This window comes from Aplysia californica, unplaced genomic scaffold (assembly GCF_000002075.1).
Source record: "Aplysia californica isolate F4 #8 unplaced genomic scaffold, AplCal3.0 scaffold00248, whole genome shotgun sequence".
Classification (NCBI taxonomy): domain Eukaryota; kingdom Metazoa; phylum Mollusca; class Gastropoda; order Aplysiida; family Aplysiidae; genus Aplysia; species Aplysia californica.
This window is the reverse complement of record NW_004797518.1, coordinates 868,248-876,719: the sequence shown is the minus strand read 5'-3', so window position 1 is coordinate 876,719 and position 8,472 is coordinate 868,248. Positions and strand designations below refer to the sequence as shown.

The following is an 8,472-nucleotide window of genomic DNA, read 5'->3' as shown; positions in this document are numbered from 1 at the left end:
GCCCCCCCCCCCCCCCTTTTTTTTCTATTTTCTAGAATTACTTTGTTAGCACTGGACATATAATTATTGCATGTCCACTCTGTTCCATAAAATGGACTTCCTTTCGCGGAAGTTGATTTTGAGATTGTATGAAGGTGCCCCTGGTATGTCTTACTTCGTTCTTTTCCCTCTTTCATTTCTGTCTGTTGTGTTTCTCTTTCCTTTCCCAAAGTTTACATTGTCCTGTCTATATTGTTCTTCTTTTTACCCATACGAAACTAAACAAAGTCGTTTTACTAAAAATGGAAAAATAAAATCTTAACACAGCACTTTTGTAACTTCTTTCTAAAATTAAAAGACGTAACGGCCTTCACGTAGTGACAAAAACTGAGAGTTCTATTCTCTTTTGCGGTGGGATGTTTTATCTGAGGTATTTTAGTCTGACTGCTGATAATAATATGTACCCCTCGGAGCATTGTTTTTACCCTGATAACCAAGTTCTTAACTGCTCTGTATGATCTGTGCAGTGTATGGTTATATGGCCCTATGGGCGTGGGCAATGTCATCTTGAATCCCGACAGGTTTTTTTTTTTCAATTTTGGTGATTACAGGGTTCCCTATCAAGATTTGAACCAGTTCCACCCACGTGACAGTTCAGAGCGACACGGACTGAACAAAGGGCGCCCCCACTCAAGCTCCTTGGCAAACTGCAGAGATAGCTGGCGTGTGGGAATGAAAGGTAAGCTTTACTAGTGGGGGCCCCGGGAGCTGTTTTCCGGCCCAGGGAGAGACTTTGCTCCAGTGAACTCCTGGAAATGGATCCATGGAAATGTCCGCTTTCTGATGAATATAGATGAGGCCGCTGATGACGAAGATTTGCTCGATGGGGATTTTATTCCTCTGTTGTTGCAGTTTTTCTCGTTTCGAATTCCCTGTTGTAGGCGGGTTTTTTGGGGGGGTGTTCTGTGTGGTTTATGCGACGCGATTCCCGTGGGTGGGGATGCGAGCCACCAGAGAATATAGAGGGAAGGGGAAAAATGTCTTGTCGATCGTGTGTACGCCATTACGAAGCTCTCCCGCTGTGAGAAGTAGTTGATTCGTATCGAGTTGCCTTTTATCGTCGTCCACTTTTTGTTTGACGTTCATGTATTCCAAATTGCGATCTAACAATGAAACTCATCTTTGTTATTTTTACGTTTTTCTTTTCCATTCTCTCTTTCATTTATTCTTTCTTTGTTTCTTTTTTTTATGACAATGTGTTTAATATTTGCCTGCCGATGTTGCGCATTTAGTTATCATCAGGACCTGATTTATGAAAGTTCAGGTTTCATCTTGGAATAGCATGCCCCTTTGGGCTATGAGTCATTTCGGAAAAAAAAGAAAAGGGAAGTAAAGGAAGGGGAAGGCTTTTTTTTTTTTGGGGGGGGGGTACATAATAACGAACTATTATATTCGTGTTATTCGCATGGGGTGGAAAAACAATTAACAATGTAATGTGGGGTTTGAAAACGTCACCGGTCTCCTTCTTTGATTAGAATACCCAACTGCTGCTTCAGCGTGTGCGTGGCTGGTTGGCAGGCGCTCTGGTGGGGTTTGCTCTAGGCTCCTAGAGTTTGCTCCTTCTCTCCTATCAAATATCTGCTGTCATTATTTGTCCTTCTTTTCTTTGTATGCTGCTCTTTAATAGCTCTTCTTATCTTAATAATAATAATAATAATAGATAGCATTTGTATAGCGCATATCCCCGCTCAACAGCAGGCTCTATGCGCTTTACACTATATTATTACCCCAGCAGACCATAGAACACTCTGAAACATTCTCAGCTTCCCGGGAAGCATACAGTGCAAGCAGCTGATTAAGCGCTCAAACACTAACAAACTGACAAGATCTGTCGCTGTCTATAGCTGGGTACCCATTCCCACCTGGGTGAAGTGAGGAAAATTCGTGTAAAGTGCCTTTCCCAAGGACACAACGTCGGGCCCTTGACGGGATTCGAACCCACGACCTTACGGTTGCGAGTCCGAGAGCCTAACCACTAGGCCACCGACGCCAAGGCCAACGCTTGTATAACCTTATTGTGTTGCAAGTGCTGTAAGATTCCTTCTCAATCTAAAACTAAACGCATTTCTATTACCGAGTATCTTTTTGATGTTTCATTCTGTATCCTTTGCTATTTCGGCCCCTTTTTGGTTGTTTTGCCCGTGTTTGCGTGTGCGTGCGTGTGCGTGCGTGTGCTTGCGTGTGTGTATTTGAGATTATGTGTGTATCTGTATTTGAGTGTGTGTGTGTGTGTGTGTGTGTGTGTGTGTGCGCGTGTGTGTGTTTGTTTGTGTGTATAAGTGTTTGTTGTGTATAAGGAAGGTTACAGGCAGGACGCCTGCGTGCTAAGTTTTTGCGTGCTACGTTTTTCTGCCTGGTGATTAGAAAAGCCTTTTATTATTGCTCCTGCGGACCACATGTTAGCTTCCCTAGGCAGTAAATAAAGCAATATTTCTAGACACAGGTTTTGTCCTGTATAATCGAACAGGTGTCACGTAACTTTTTACCTTTAGTTTCTTTTTCGTAACTGAGAACTTGCCGTGCGTGATTGGTGAGTACTCATGTGTGGCTTATTCCTTCCTTTCTATCAAACATCTATCGACGCTATCTCTTTTCCTTCACTTCTTTGTTTGTTGCTCTCTAGTAACACCTGCTGCTGTCTTACACGTTTATTATATTACCTTTATTGTGTTGCTAGAGCCGTAAAACTGTAACTCAATACTAAACTGCGGATGGTTGTAGGGCGCAACAGGTATAGGTCCTACTTCTTTACTTTCCCTCTATTGTTTCTGTATGTCTGTCTGTATTACTTTTTCCTAGCACTAAATGACCACTATTGTGTCAATGTGATTCTACTTCACTTAAACAAAGGTCTCCTTATATAATGCCTTTCCATGCAAGAGGACGAGTGAATTGTACATTTGCACAAGGGGACGAGTCAATTACTTACTAAAACTAAACTGAGAGCTTGCCAGTACCCAGTAGAAATGTTCGACCTTTCGTCAAGGAGTTCCATCCTGTGTTTTCTACGGAGTGCCCATTGAGGAAACGACAAACCGATCGCCAAGAGATCGCCCGACTCGTCGTCTGAAAACAAACACGTTTGTTTTTTGGGGCGACGAGCGGGACGAGATCGGCTAATGCCACGATAGCCGCTTTACCCCCTCAATCTGGCTAGGAAACCGACCTGACCCGACCCGATCCCCCAGTGGGCGCCCCGTATGTGGCGACGAGTCGGGCGATCGGTTTGTGCCATGATAACCGCTTTGCCCGTCAATCTGGCCAGCAAACCGAACCGACCCGACCCGATCGTGCCAATGGGCTATTACGTGGCCCCAGAGTCTCACTCAGTGGGTGGTTGGCGGGTGCTCTGAATGTGGTTTGCTCCTTCTTTCCTGTCAAACATTTTACCGTTCCTCCTGATTTCTCTTCCTTTTTGTATTTGTTACTCTCTTGTACCACCTCTAATTTTTTCACTTATATATATGGCTTTATGTTATTGCAAGTGCCGCAAAACCCGTATTAAAATTAAAGAGATGTTCCATCCTGCGCTGTAAGTATGTCCTTAGAGTCTCACACCATTTTTTAAGGGGGGGGGGGGGGCTACACCTGAAGACTATCTCGGTTATAAGAGGTCAAATTGTGCCAAATTTCCCACATTTAGCAAACATAGTAAGGAGTCTTAAAATCAGCTGTCAAATTTGGGAAAAAAAGTTTCATTTCATGGATGCGGCGGCCGTATTGGATGTTGTTGACATGTCTTAGGTACTGAATACCGCATGAAATTTTCATGGAAATAGATTTTACGAGTATTATATCTTCTTTTCATTCTGTGAAAATTTCATGAAGATGGGATGAAAAATGGTGGAGTTATTTTTAAAAAGTATATTTTAAAAACACGTTTTGAGAAAACGGGCGTTACAAAAAATAATTAAAGACTGACTTTATGAGGAAATGGTGGTGACAAACATGCCTGGTATGGGAGGAAATAAGGCTTTTGGGGGTTCTTATGCGATGTAGGAGACCCCGAAGAAGCTAAAAATGCCTACAACTCGAAAGCCATAAATTTTTAGCAAAATCGGGACTTTCGGGGTGTAGCAGTTAATTAATAGTCATCATATACCCCTGCTGTCAAGGTGTGTCTATTTTGGGGACACTACAGATCATTTCAATTCGTTTTTCAGTAAATTGGGTGGTTGGCGGGCCCTCTGGTATAGTTTGCTCCTTCTTTGCCATCACACGTCAGTCTATCTCCGTTATCCCTTCTACTGTATTTCGTTTGTATGATTTCTGTCAGATGAGTCTCTATAGAAGCGGGTGTTTCGAGGGCGCCGCTGGTAGGTCCTACATCTTTGCTTCCCCCCTGTTGCTTCTGTCTGTCTGTCTTACTTTTCTCCCGGCACTAGATCTAGATAGTAAACGACCATTATTGTGTCGACGTGCTTTTACTTACTCAAACAAAGGTGTCAGCAGATATTGTCTTTCCATACAAGGTGATGAGTTAATCGTGTCTTTGCACAAGGGACGAATCAACTGTGACTTGTTACAATACTTTTTTACAAGGGGACGAGTTAATTGAAACTGTTTACAATAATATTTTATAAAGAGGCGAATTAATTGGAATTTTTGTAATGACTGTTGCATGTAAAGTTTTATCAATGAAAACCGACCATTTTGTATGTTTATTATTATAGTCGTGTTTGTCGTTTTAATTGTTAAATTGTTTGGGTACGAGGGCTTTCTTATTTCATTGCGACATTACCTATGCTTTTGTTTCGTGGACCAGATTGTTGGACCAGAAAAAGACCCGCCCTTTATGTTTTCTGCATTTTATTTTTTTTCTTGTGCTGTGTAATCTCTCAAAGTCGTGCATTCAATCTATACAATTTACGGCACTATTTGAATAATAAGTTGTTGGGTGTACACTGGTCCAGTTTGGCAGATACATGAAATGTATTTGTACAATGTTCCCCGACAGTTTGGTCCAATTTGTCTAATTTGTTCGGCGTCCTCGCGTTCATGCTTTTTGTTTGTTCCTTTGGTGTGTTCTAGGATCTTAATTTGCGGTTGGTTGGAGGGCTCCTCTGGTAGGCCCTACTTCTTCGCACTTTCTCTCTTTTGTTTCTGTCTGTCTATTACTTTTTCCCCAGCACTAAATGACCATGATTGTGTCGATGTGTTTCCCTTTATTCAAACAAACAAACAAACAAACCGACTTACAAACGGTCTTGATTTATTTATTCCTTTTAATGTTATTGTTTTACTATGTATTATTGTGTCTTATTATTTGTTCTGGACACTGCGTAACAATAGAGATATTTTTTTATCTTAGAAAGACATTGGGAGATGACAGAATTATTCTACAGATGTTAAACCTTTTCCAATTTTGGTGATATTCTGCTGGTGTGGTTTGCTCTTTCTTTCCTATCAAACATCTATCGTCCTTATCTCTCCTCCTTTTTTGTGTATGTTACTCTCTTGTAACACATGTATTCTTCGGCACTTATATGACTTTATTGTGTTGCAAGTGCCGTAAAATGCTTACTAAAACAGCCCTACCTTTGCGTTGTCCCGCTTGATTTTGCTGACTTGAATTTGTTGGGGAATGTGTGCTTCGAACTTAATCGGTCGCCTCACTCACTGTCTTTTGCTGTTTTTACTAAGATTGTCTCAACATGCTTTTCTTGTTTGCCGTGCGCTTGTAATCGGGCATGCCTCGTACACGGAAGCTTTTCACTGAGTGGTTTTTACGTGACAAGTCAACATACATGTTTCGGATGCCTTATGTCATGGGTAGTTAGCGGTTGTACTCTGCGTTGCTTGCTCCTTCTTTCCTATCCGACATCTATGGTCCTTTTCTATGACATAATCATGTTGCAACTGCCGTACAACTCTTAATAAAGAGTGGGGAAATTAACAATAGTGATTCTTTAAAAGACAATGAAGAATGCGTTTTGAAAGAAAAGAATTATCGTTCAGATTCTGGCGTTAAGCATTTTTCGATTTTGCTGGTATTCTTTTCATTCCACACCTTCGCATTGTTCTGTCTGATTTTACCGACAGGAATTCGCTTGGACAATTAACTGTGCATCGAACTTAATGGGTTGCCTCTCTCGTATCGGCACACTTACTATCTTTGGCTGTTTTTACTAACGTTATTGATATTGCTTTTTTTTCTACTCTAGTTATCAGACACGCTTTTCACAGACTTGTTCTTACATGGCAGATTGACGTAAGTGTTTGGTATACCTTATTGCAAGACAGAAGACGTTTCCCTACAAGATATCGTTGTTCCTCTTTCGACGTATCAGGTTTAGAAGATTTGATTTTGTATTATGATGATTTTTATAATGTCTTTGATGTTGATATTGATATACCAGCTGGCCAGAAAAAGTTCGTACAAAGAAATGATTTTAACGTTCTTGTTTATGATCCAATTGACATCAAGATTAACCAAATTGACCAAAAGCTGGAACATCCACCAGGATTATGTTTTTTAAGATTTTATTTCTTATTATTTCGATTTTTATCGCATTTTTAATATTGATATTGATATACCAGCTGGCCAGAAAAAAATTGTTTCAAAGAAATGTTATTAACTTTCTTGTTTATGATCCATTTGACATCAAGATTGACCGAATGTTGGAGCATCCATCCGGATTATGTTTTTAAATTAATTCATTGCTGTTGCACAACAGGAAGATGGTAAACAAGTTAACCCCTGAACATCATGCTTTTGCAGAGAAGATGCAACCACAAACGAAATTTTCCAGATCTGCATTAATGTGCATTATTTGCTCAGGCATACAGGATATATGTCTGTCACAAAGACAATGTTTTAAGCAAAAGGTCCATTTTGAAATAGGCTGCAAATTTTGAAAGGCTTGGGTTCATAGAAAAATAGAACTCGAATTCTAAGCCCCGAGTAACACAGGGTAAGCAGCCTGTAAAAACAACGCGCTCTTGAAAAGGTTAGGGTGGTCCGTAATTCGTTAAAGTCTGACTGATACCTTGTCATCTTACCTAAATTTTAAAGAAGCTTGGAACTATTTGTCGATGCAGAAGGGGGACAGAAACTTCCAGCTCGACGGGGCTGCTTACATAACGCCAGAACTGTTCTGGGACGGATCAGCAACCAATTTGGTGACAGAACAGTCACTCCAACAGGCACAACCGACCCCCAAACAATCCGGACCTGGGTCCACTGGACCTTCAATATTTGGTGTATTGGAAGAACAAGGTGTATGGGGAAACCCTTTGAAAGCATCAAAGACTTGAGAGAAACTACCGTGGAAAGCACGAAAGAGATTTCCCCCGATCAGGGTCAACGCCTGATTGTCAGTTTTACTCCTCGTGTCAGAATGTGCTTTACTCGGAATTGGGGGTATCTGGAAGTATATTTTAACTTTGTAGCTCTGCTCTCATATTTTATTGTTATTAAAACAGAAAAAAATCCTGATGGATGTACCATGTCTCTGCAAACTTTGGTGTTTTTACCTTCATAATGGTTTTGTCGGTTTTCTTTTGGTAGAAAACTGGTCCCCTGGTATAGATAAATAGATAGATAGATACCTACTTACCTACCTGCCTACCTACCAACCTACCTACCTACCAACCTACCTACCTACCAACCTACCTACCTTTTTTTTAAATCAAAAGAGGATTGCACCTTATGACAATAAGCTTTATAACGACATGACTATGCTTCATAATAATTTGTGAACTTAGACTATTTCTTAAAAGTATTTGTCCTAGGCTTCTGGGTGTAGCGTCTGTTTTTTTTATCTTCGTCGTATTGACTGCCCGTGTAGCAAACTTTTGTCTAATGTACACCATCAATGGTGTGGTGTTATGATTATTCTTTTCGCCATACACGCCGCCAGGATCGGGAGCGTGTGTATCTAGAAATAATTGGTCGCGTGTTTACTGTAGAGAAAGCCGTTATATCTAGTGCACACTGCCACCGATCGGATTAATTTGCTTCGTTGGAGATGCTTTTTCATTGATCGGACAAAAGTTACATAGATGGAGCAAAAGCTATTATTTTGGCACTGTATAGGACCGAATATATGGCTTCAAATCAAGAGGAAGACGAAGAAAGACTTGGCTGAATGAGGTTATAAGGGTCCTGAAATAACATGCCACATCTTTCACAGACGCCACACACTTAGCACAGGACCGAAACCTGCACATCATAAGGATACCACAGGAAGGGAAGAAGTAAAAGTGAAGTAAAGTATAAATTTAATAATGGATTCGACTGCAGTCTCTTAAATCAAAACACGTTTGTCGTTTAAGGTCGCGCGAGTCGATCAGTCGCACTATGCCAAAATGGTAGTTGTAGTCCCTACAAGGAAGAGGAATCTGTCTAACCCCGACTGAATCGAATGCATGTGATTGGCAGTGTGTGTGTGTGTGTGTGTGTGTGTGTGTGTGTGTGTGTGTGTGTGTGTG

At 40.9% G+C, this 8,472-nt stretch overlaps 1 long non-coding RNA gene across 4 annotated transcripts in view; it reads left to right on the top strand.

Moving 5' to 3' along the window:
- LOC101854954 overlaps positions 1 to 713 on the top strand; it is a 43,511-nt gene extending 42,798 nt beyond the window's left edge. For all 4 annotated transcript variants that reach the window (XR_004858644.1, XR_004858643.1, XR_004858642.1 and 1 more), the window contains exon 3: positions 591 to 713. This is a non-coding gene — a long non-coding RNA (uncharacterized LOC101854954). The remainder of the gene's footprint in view (positions 1 to 590) is intronic.
- The last annotated feature ends 7,759 nt before the right edge of the window (positions 714 to 8,472 follow it).